The 10,897-nt window shown below is 35.2% G+C and overlaps 1 pseudogene; it reads left to right on the top strand.

Moving 5' to 3' along the window:
* LOC107592558 (copine-5-like) overlaps positions 1-10,897 on the top strand; it is a 178,539-nt pseudogene that overhangs the window by 166,839 nt on the left and 803 nt on the right.

The raw sequence follows: 10,897 nt of genomic DNA, 5'->3' as shown, positions 1-10,897 counted from the left end.
TTTTGCCGTTCTTAAGGTTGCTAATGTTTTTTTCCATTTCCAAATAATATTCATTCTTAATTAATCGCACATATATATATATATATATATATATATATATATATATATATATATATATATATTGTACACACACACACACACACATGAAGAAAAACAAGTAGATAGAATAAAAAATAGAAAGCTAGTTTTTCTTTTTATATACAGTATATATATATATATATATAAACATTAAAAAAAGAAAAATATAGATAAAGTAGAATTAAAATAGAATAGAAAGTGTTAGAGATAGATGGTCAAATAAAGGTGGAACAGATGTGTTTTTAGTCATTTCTTGAAGATGGTTAAGGACTCAGCTGCTCGGATTGATTTGGGCAGGTCATTCCAGCAGGAGGGAACAGTTAATGAAAAAAGGGTGTTTCGACAACATCCCTTCACTTCCCACAACAGCTGACAGCATCCTGCTGCTAAACTGTCTCATTACAGTTTGAGCAGAGATGCGAATGTAGACATGTGGTCTGGCATATGCGTATATAGCAATATATTTACAAAGAAAGGTTTGATGTAAAAAGTACATTGTCTTCGTCAGTTACACATCAAATGTCGGCTATATTTAGAGTTTCCCAATAGGGCTTCCTCTGCAGTTGTCCATAATTGTTTCTCAAACCGTACATGCACTGAAAAATTCGGTGTAGAAACACCACTCAGAAATTGCTAGTAAATGTCACAATTAATTACAAAGACACAGCAAGTAACTAGGGGTGACCCCGATTAGTCAAAGATTCCATGCTTCGATAGGAGGAGCCTGATTCGACTACCAATCTCACAGTCGAATGAATATTCGCGGGGTGTTATCATGCCATTTTGGCTATATGGGGGGTGCTCAAATGTCTGATTTCCCATAGAACTAGAAGACATTTTGACTGTATAGTAGGCTACTTTAGAAAGGAATATTTAAAAGATGAAAAAGAATTAGGGAGAATCAATAAATTATTAATAATTTATTGCTATTGAGTGAATATTATGTGGGCCTAATCATGTAAATCAACAAAAAAGTAACTGTCTGATTCCAAGTATTTTAAATTATAATTTAATCTAATTACAAGTACTTAATTTTTAGAATTTGATTACGTAATCCAGATTACAAGTAATCAGTTACTAGCCAGCTCTGCTTATGTGTTTATTTTTGTAAAATGGTCTTTTGTGCTATCATCCACACATGTAAAAGTTGGTTGATAACAAAACTGCAATAAAGAAATAGCCTTTAACAATTACTTGTTTACATAGGATATAGTTTGACAGAATGGTATAATTCAACTCCTTAACAGTTCATCAGGCTCTTAATGATTTAATCTATGCCATCTCTTGGAATATGTGAAGGCCAGGTTTTTCCTTCACTCATCATTAGACCCATTTTACACATGGCTCTCCATTATGACTTGTACTTGCTCTTGTGAAAATGTACCATCGTTCTTAACTGTAGCATTTGTTATAATAAGGCTAGCCTATTAATCATTACCAGGCCAATAATGACTTATTTTATTAATCTATATATCATTTGTTATGAAAAACAACCACCTGCACATTTAGAAACAATAGCTACAACATGCCACAGTTGTAATATAAATCTATAGGGAAAAATCTCTTCCCTGAACAGATTATCTATTAAATTCTACATTTTAGACTACATTTACCACAATAAATAAGCATACAATAAAACGTATACTCTGAACGAACTCAGAGTATACAGTGATTCACGCACCGCTCGCGCACAATTACAAGAACTGCGATCCGTTTGGTTCGTACGTTAAGTTAGCGCTTATAAAAGCGCCAAAGGCTCAATTTAAATAATTAATTAATAGCCTGATTCTAGGTTTCTATTAACTATGGTATAAATATTGGGGGGGTTGTAGCCTACTTACTAGTTTTGGTTATTGGGGGGGTTACCTCCCCCTAATACCCCCCCCCCACGCAAACTATGCCCCTGTAGCCTATACATAACATTACAATGAGAACACTATTATAATAAAACGCTGTGAATTTTTATAGTTTAGTTGCCGTGTTTCTGCACATTGTTGCGTGAAGAACGCATCCACAAAAGGAGTTCATTCAGAGCCGCACAGACACGTTCGTGCATTCGGGGCATTTTGTGCAGATAGCCTATAAGTCGTAATATTAACGTTATGTTGTATAATTAACGAAGCGTATTCTATATGAGATAAATGATGAGTTAAATACCATTGATTAAAAACCTGCTGCTTCATTCTACTGGTCATCTTCAGTGCGCACAGCTCAAAACAGAAATGCAGAAAATTAACTACTGTCATGTAGGCCTACATAAAGTTATAATGAGAGCACTATTGTAAAAAATGCTGTGAATTATTAGGCTTTCGCTGGCGTTTCATGTTAAATATCTTTTAATCAAAACATAAAACATTATTTACCCCATTTGTATCTGCGAGGCGTCCATTACACATTTTCCCTGTGTGTTAACATCAGTAATTATGACTGTCGAATGTCTGACTTGACTCTTGGTAATGTATTTTGCCCCGCCCCCAAAACATGATTCGACTATCAGTCGAATATCGGCAAGATTCAAAAATTCCGATTCGACTATGAAAATCCTTCGTCAGGGACACCCCTACAAGTAACACATTGAATCTAAATTTTGAAGTAGCATCTTTCCCAAAAAGACTCATGGCTGTATTAGATCAAAAGGGTGCTTCTACTAAATACTGAGCAAAGGGTCTGAATACTTAGGACCATGTGATATTTCAGTTTTTCTTTTTTAATAAATCTGCAAAAATGTCAACAATTCTGTGTTTTTCTGTCAATATGGGGTGCTGAGTGTACATTAATGAGGAAAAAAAATTAACTTACATGATTTTAGCAAATGGCTGCAATATAACAAAGTGAAAAATTTAAGGGGGTCTGAATACTTTCCGTACCCACTGTGTGTGTGTGTGTATATATATATATATATACATACACACATACCTCCCCCTATAAATATATATAATATTTTTTTTGAGCTTACATTTACCTTACGGCAGCCTTTTGAAAATTATTTACTTTTCTTTATGGTATTTTGACTATGAAAATGAGAAAAGGAGAGAAAAGTTCAAAGCTCAAAGCTCTTTCCATTTAAATTTGTAGTGAACACGTCTATCAAGCTCCAAAAGGACAAAGCATAATTAATGAAACAAAAAAGTATCATTAATGTAGTCCATATGACTTGTGTTTGTATTTATAGTCTTCTAAAACCATATGATAACATCCAAATGCAGTTATCAAATCTCATTTTCCATCCCAAATATACAAAGTAGATTGCATCTGGTTACAGCACACAACGACCAATTTCTCCTTTTGTGTCCCACCAAAAAACTTGTGGCATATGAGGGTTCATTTTGAATGAATTGTTCCTTTAAGTCTTATAAAATGCTATGGTTCTGTGTTGGGCTCTGGCAGACTTTAATGAGCCGTGCATATTCATTTTCTGTCTTAGATAATTAGCATTGAAAGCTGAAATCCTCCCATCCGTCAGCTGAAGACATGCAGCCTTTTTTTATTTGACATGGTAATTACAAATAACAAAAGGCACGGGTGAGGGCTAATCAGAGGATGATAATGAGAAACAACAACATTAGGAGCGCATTCATTTGTCATGTTGGACGTGGGCAGGCATGCAATGATAAGCCAGTCAGGATGCTCGAGCGCTAGCAGAGGTCCATCATCCGCCAATCAGATATGACGTGCAACATGAAGAATGGCGGGATTACTCAATTAGACAGCTCTTTGTCAGATTGAACAGCCCGCTTGCTGTGTGACTGATGAAAGTCTTAATAGAAGTTCCTGTACTCAGTCACACCCTGACAGTATTTCATGCCATTTCTGAGTCCATCCTGCTTTTTTTCACCCTTCGTTACAACATGGGCATTATTAGTTTAGCCCCAAACTGTCTGTCATGGCTCCAAGTAGAAATCTGTACAGTGCAATTTCCTCACTTACAGTACATGCTCATAGAGAAGACCTGGAAGCTCTGCTTAAATGAATCGTTTGGCCAGAACAAAATAAATGTATATATATATATATATATATATATATATATAAATCATGGATTAATTATGGAAAAAATAACTTAACTTATTAACGCACCTGTTAACCATTTCTAAATGAATCAACTGTTTGAACAAATCTGTTTATTGAATGACTGAATGACTCAGTCATTAAGACAGTGACTTGCTGAGAGAAATTTCATTTAAAAAAATTATTTTTTTATTTATTTTTATGGTATTTTAATTTCTCATCCCAAATTCATGTGCGATTAATTTGCAATTAATTATTAGATAAATTATACTGATAAAAATTAGGTATAGGTGGATAACAAGATTAAATCCACATTTTTTATTTGAATGATTTGAATATGTTAATGGTTTGCCCCCCCCCCCCTTTTTTCAGAAAAGCCCTGCAAATGTTTTTATATTACCAGCTTTGTATAGAATGTTGATTGTTACATTATTATGAGATTATTAATAAGACTATGAATGTATTGTTGAAAGAGGTGATTCATGGCAGTTTTAAGGGATTGTGACCATGTTAATCAAGTCAGTAAAATTGCAATAACATTTTTTGGTTACACTTTATTTTAAGGTGCCCTTGTTACAGTGTAGTTATCCATTTAAGTACTGAGTGATATTAATTAACTACATGTACTTACTATATGGTTAGGGTTATGATTAGGGTTTGGCTTAGGGTTACTTGCATGCAATTATGCATAATTAATTATTATTGTAGTAAGTACATGTAACGTGTAAAAAGGACACCTTAATTTATTTATTTTTTTACCAAATTCTACTTTGTTTATGAAAAATAAATCTTCAAAAGATTCTTCAAAAATTCTCTTTTTGTGGTTTTGGAACAACAAGAGTACAGTAAATAATGACAGAATTGTCATTTTTGTCCAAACTGTTCCTTTAATGTCCAAATTCTCCAAATCATGTCTTTCCTTTACCAGCATAATGATAACTTTCCTACAGCAGCTGGGTACTGATGACATTACATTAGCATTCTCCCTAGACCAAATAATAATGCTGTCAGCATGTGAGCGTGCAGCTTCTGTTATGAAGAAACATGGTGCAGGTAATTTGTGGGTTCTCAGGAGGACGCAGTGTCTCGTTCCCTACTCAGGGAACCATGGTTACATAAGTAACCCGAGATGTTTTTTCCTCCCCATTTTGTTCCTAATGCACATGTGTTTCTGTGTTCATACATGTTAGTGCGGGAGTTCGGGACTGCATGCGTGACATTGTTAGTTCACCATGGTTTCCTTGACAACAGCTCTTCAGACTGTTTTGTTTTCTCATTTCTTCAAATCTGTCCTGTCAGAAATCTGTCCTGTCAGTCATGACAGAAGACAATGGCACAAATGGGGCAACCAACTTCAATTATTTATAGTGCCCTGCCTCTCTTTTATGACATGCAGGCATGCCTTGACTGTCATAAGCTCTGCACTGATAATTTAAGATTGTGGAAATAGAAAACGTCTTACACCCCCTGTCAGTAACAGTCTATTTGTTGTTATGGTCTTGGAGCGAAAAATGAAGATTTGGTCTCTGAACCTGTCAGAAGAGCAACAGGAAAGTTTTTATTACAGAACTTCTCAAAGGGGAAATGGTATTATTATTTTGGTCTGCAATCACAGGAAGTATAGCTTGACATTGACGCTTGTGTGGGGTTTTATTCATTTACACTTACACATAACAATCAAACACATGCAAGTGCCACATGTAAAAATTAAATTTAAAAAAATGAAGCAAGTAAATTTACTTGCCAGTTGATCTGTAAAATTAACTGTAAAATGATTCAAAACAAATACATTCCAAATGTCTACTGAAGAAACATTAGTCGAACCTTGCAAGTCTTCTAAACCCTTTCCAAATATTTTTAAATTTACCATCAGACGTTTAAATCTTTCAAACTTTTCTATACATATACATATACACATGCAAGTGCCAATCAAAAGATTGGAATCAGTACAATTTATTTATTTAAAGGGGTCATAGGATGCTACATGCACTTTTACAAGTAGTTTGAACTGAAATGTGTGTTGGCAGTGTATGTACACAACCACCCTATAATGATAAAAATCCAAACAGTGTTTTTTTTTTTTTTAATCTGGTTAAATGTTTTCCCCTTTCTCAAATTGAGCCGATCTCAGATGCCTGTCTGTGTGACGTCACACAGACAGGCCCCTCCCACGATAGTTTGATTGACAGTAGCGTTTCAGCACAGGCTGGACTGGTGTCTTACCTTAGACCCGCACTGAGTGACTGTCATCAGTCCGCCAGTGTTTCACCGCCGGAGCAGATGTAGACAAGTATGACTCCTAAGCGATTGAGGTGTTCTGTTGTTGGATGTAATAATGAACATAGCAGTCGTCATTTACTCCCGACATCTGAGCCGCTGAAATCGCAGTGGATTACATTGTTTCTGAAGGCAATGCGCCCCTGATCTACATATATGCATCTATGTTCGCGCGAATCATTCATGATCCAGCCTCATCTACAGAAGAAGTGAATATGTTTTGTAATGAATCTTTCCTAATAATGTGCTAATTAGCAAGTTTCACGATGAATGTGGTTAAAGTAAACCGTCTCTCTGAGAGCGGCTCGGAAGAGAGGGGCGGGGGCAGCAGAGCTCATTAACATTTAAAGGAAAATGCTACAAAAACGGCTTGATCTGAAAAGAGCTGCTTTTGACAGGGAAAACATTTGTTTTTTACACTACCATTAAGAAATTTTAACCAAACTATGTTACAGACTTTTCATTAAGACCCTAAAGAATCATATCAACTTGCGGAAAATTGGCATCCTATGACCCCTTTAAAGAAGTGTTATCTTATGCTTATCAAGGCTGCATTTATTTGATCAAAAATACTGAAAAAAAACTGTAATATTGTGAAATTAAAATAACAATTTCTTCTCTTCCGTGTCAGTCGATGCTCGTTCACAAGAGTACAACGGCGCATGTGTGTGATGATGCTGCTGACGCAGGAGCCGGTGTTCTGATGTAGAACCCAGATGTGCTGCACCTTGTTTACAAGCAGAGGAATGCACATGTTTGTGTCGTGGTACTATCGTAAACACAACACAGAAGAGAAAAAAAGTGTTGAATAAAGTCGTTATTTTTGTTTTCTTTGTGCACAAATAATAATCTCGTAGCTTCATAACATTACGGTTGAACCACTGATGTCACATGGACTATTTTATCAATGGTCATTACTATCTTTCTGGGCCTTGAACATGGTAGTTAGGTTGCTGTCTATTCAGGGTCAGAGAGCTCTCAGATTGAAAATGAATGAAGGTCTTACGGGTTTGGAACGACATGAGGGTGAGTAATTAATGAGAGAAGTTTCATTTTTGGGTGAGCTATCCCTTTAATAACTATATTATGCCATGCTAGCAAACTTGCATTTAACTGAATAATTAACATTAATTTGTTTTCTGCCACTTTTCTGGCAGCCATTGGTAAAGATTTTTTTTTTAGGTTGTAGTGGGGTAAAATGTGATTTTATCATTTTGTCTGACTGTTGTGGTGTAAGTAGCTGTGCTGTGTGGCCTGTGCTATTTAGACCTCTGTGCAAATAGTCACTCTGAAACTACTAGCCTTTGATTTAACAGGGCACATAAACAATACAAAATGGTGTTTGTGGTAAATGAGTGTGCTGTATATGAGAGGAGGAATCTTTGGTTGTAATTTTCTCAAGTGTCCAGTGTAAAGTGCCTGGAGGGGGAGTCGGCGGGAGGGCTGTTAGTGAAGCGGGGGTCATGGCGATCATACTGGCCCCGCCTCCCTCTCCTTCTGCTCACCCTCTAGAATACCCTCTAACCCTCGAGAGTGTTCTGTTCCATCAATTTGTTTACAAAAAACGTTAAGCAATACAGAACCACAATAGGAAGCTATTAGGTTAACTATCTATCTATCCATCCATCCATCCATCTATCTACCTGTCTTTTTCACTATAATCTATCTGTCTCATTGAATTGATGTATGTAATGATTTTTGCTATACATAAATGAATTGGGTAACACTTTATACTAACTTTCATTTCTAAATCATTAGCAAACATTATATAATGCTTAACAGATCATTAGTTAATATATATTCACATAGCTAGAAATATGAGACAATGTTCTTGTTAATGTTTACTAATGAACTTACTAAACATTACCTAATGATTAACATATGATTATTTAATGTAAATTGAAATGCTTACAAATGTCAGTAAACTTTCAGTTCATACGATCTCAAATTTGTTGGTCTTTGTTTGTTGTGTAGACCTCTATTTACACATCTTAACAAATGATCTTAATTATTTGTTCATGTTTTTGCAGTACCCAATCTAAAGTGGAAGCTATTCATCATTTGCAAATGTTTATAAACGTTTACTAATCATTTAGTATCTTTATGGGCATTGGACTTTTAGCTAATGTAACAAGGTTTGTGTAAAGGGTGGCTGGTTAAGTTTAGCTTATGCACTCACATTAGTATACTACTCTTCAGTATATAATTAAACAGGATAGCTATTCCTTGAATCTAGCTATTATATATATAGCTATTCCCCCCTGCAATACTCATGCGCCTCCCCTGGTGGGCACGCCCCACACTGAGAACCACTGCCTTATAGTAATCAAATTGACTCCTGTACACTGTTGACACTTTAACCAACCCTTTAACCTACCCATACCACCAAACCTGTCCCTAACCTTACCCATATCACACCTCTGTAGCAGCAAAAGTGAATTAACACAAGCTTTTAATCATTTTATAACATCAGTTAAAATTATTTGTAGATTTTTAATAAGTGCTTGATCATATGGAATTTAAAGTTTATTGACATTTCTAAACATTTTAACTTGCATGAAATAATGATTTGTTTGAACATTATTTAATGTTTAATAAGTATATTAGCAAACATTAACAAGCACATTATCTCACGTTTTTAACTCTTTGAATATATATTAACTAATGATCCATTAAGCATTATATTATGTTTGTTAATTATTTATTAACGAAGGTTATTATAAAGTGTTACCATAAATGGTAAATGTGTGATTTGAGACCATTAATAATGTTGTTTTGCCATCAGGCTGCCAAGCTTCCCATGTCCATCATTATTGTTGGGGTTGGACAGGCTGAATTTGATGGTAAGTTTTTTAAGGGCTATATTAAAGATGAGTATTAATTAGTGTTCCTGTGGCTCAGTGGTAGAACATTGCGTTAGCAGCGCAAAAGGTCTTAGGTTTGATTCCCAGGGAACATACATACTGGTAAAAAAACAAAATGTATAGCCTGAATAGAGAAGACTGTATTGGAATTCGCTCTGTGCATTACAGTTACAGAGACCAATTACAATCAGCTGGGGTCAAAGCAGTACACGAAGATCAAGAAAAAGATGGCCCTAGTAGTTTTGAGACACCCAAAATTACTTTTTCATCTGAATTCATCACTATGCATACAATAAAAGTAGTTCAAAAGATGTGGTCATTATTTACACACCCTCATATCATTTCAAAACTGTATTCATGAACATAAAAATTAAGTGTAATATTTAGTTTTTAAATAGATGTCCAGTGATTTACTTGTACTTCTTGTCTTTTCCCACAGCTATGGTTGAGTTGGATGGTGATGACATCAGGATTTCCTCAAGAGGAAAATTAGCAGAGCGAGACATTGTCCAGGTGACATTAGTAGTAGTCTACTTTAAAAAAAAAAGAAAATACAAGTAATGCTCTTTGAAAGCTTGTTTAAACCACAAGTATGTTATGTTAACTTGCAGGTTTTAAATAGATGTGACTTGTCGCCCCTTGTCTCTTTCTTTCAATAATCTCATTAAGCATGAGAATTTTATTTTAATTACCTATTCAGTCACTGTGGAATCGAGCCTTCGTGTAACAGCTCCACACCATAACCCACATTATTATAAAGCAATTCATTATGCAAGTCCCCTATGAATGCAACCTGTCATTAGTAGTAATAAGAATATCTCAGGCTACAGAGTCAAAGACTGTGAGCAAAGTGAAGAGAATTCACTCTTGAGGCACTGTTTAATTTATTTTATTCAGGAAGAAATGATAAGAATATTTTGGGATGTTGTTGTCTTTCCCATTAATGAATGGATTTGTGGATGGATGAAAAGGAGAAGGATGAATGAATAGATGCTTGAATGAATTGATCAGTGACTGACTTAATGCATAGATGGATTAATTGATATGGAGTGGATGTATTATTGGAGGGATGGATGAATAAATGGAGGATGGATGGGGAAGAATGCATGGTTGGATGCATAGATGAATGAAAGGCCAAGAATGGATGGATGGATGTGGATTGGAATAATGGCTGGATGGCGGTTGGATGGGGAAGGATTTTATTGATGGGTGGATGAATAAATTGGGGATAGTTGATTGAATTGGGCAAGGAAGGTATTCATTCATATTTATATCATCAAAGCACCTTCTTTCCCAAGATTGGTTTGAAGATGAAAAAAATGTGGGATGAATGGAGGGATGAATAAATGAGAGGGATTGGTGATGGTGCAAAAATTGAGGGATGGATGAATAACCGTGGAATGGAAGGTGGACTTACAAGTGCCGCAAAATCACTTAAAATTCATTTATTTTAAAAATGCTGTAGTGTATTAATAAATGGTTTTAGTTAACATCTTAAAGTAACACAGGCATAAGCAAATATACACTGCCAGTCAAGATTTTGGAATATGTAAGATTTTTTAAAGGGGTGGTTCACTGTTTTTTTTCTAGGCTTGATTGTGCAGTCTAACGTGTTAATGCTTCGTTTAAAAAAAACACATTATTTTTCACATAATTTACCTTTATTTCACACC

The sequence above is a fragment of the Sinocyclocheilus grahami genome, unplaced genomic scaffold (genome assembly GCF_001515645.1).
Source record: "Sinocyclocheilus grahami isolate Dianchi unplaced genomic scaffold, SAMN03320097.WGS_v1.1 scaffold154.1, whole genome shotgun sequence".
Classification (NCBI taxonomy): Eukaryota; Metazoa; Chordata; class Actinopteri; order Cypriniformes; family Cyprinidae; genus Sinocyclocheilus; species Sinocyclocheilus grahami.
The sequence above is the reverse complement of the archived record's forward strand: the minus strand, read 5'-3'. Positions and strand labels throughout refer to the sequence as shown.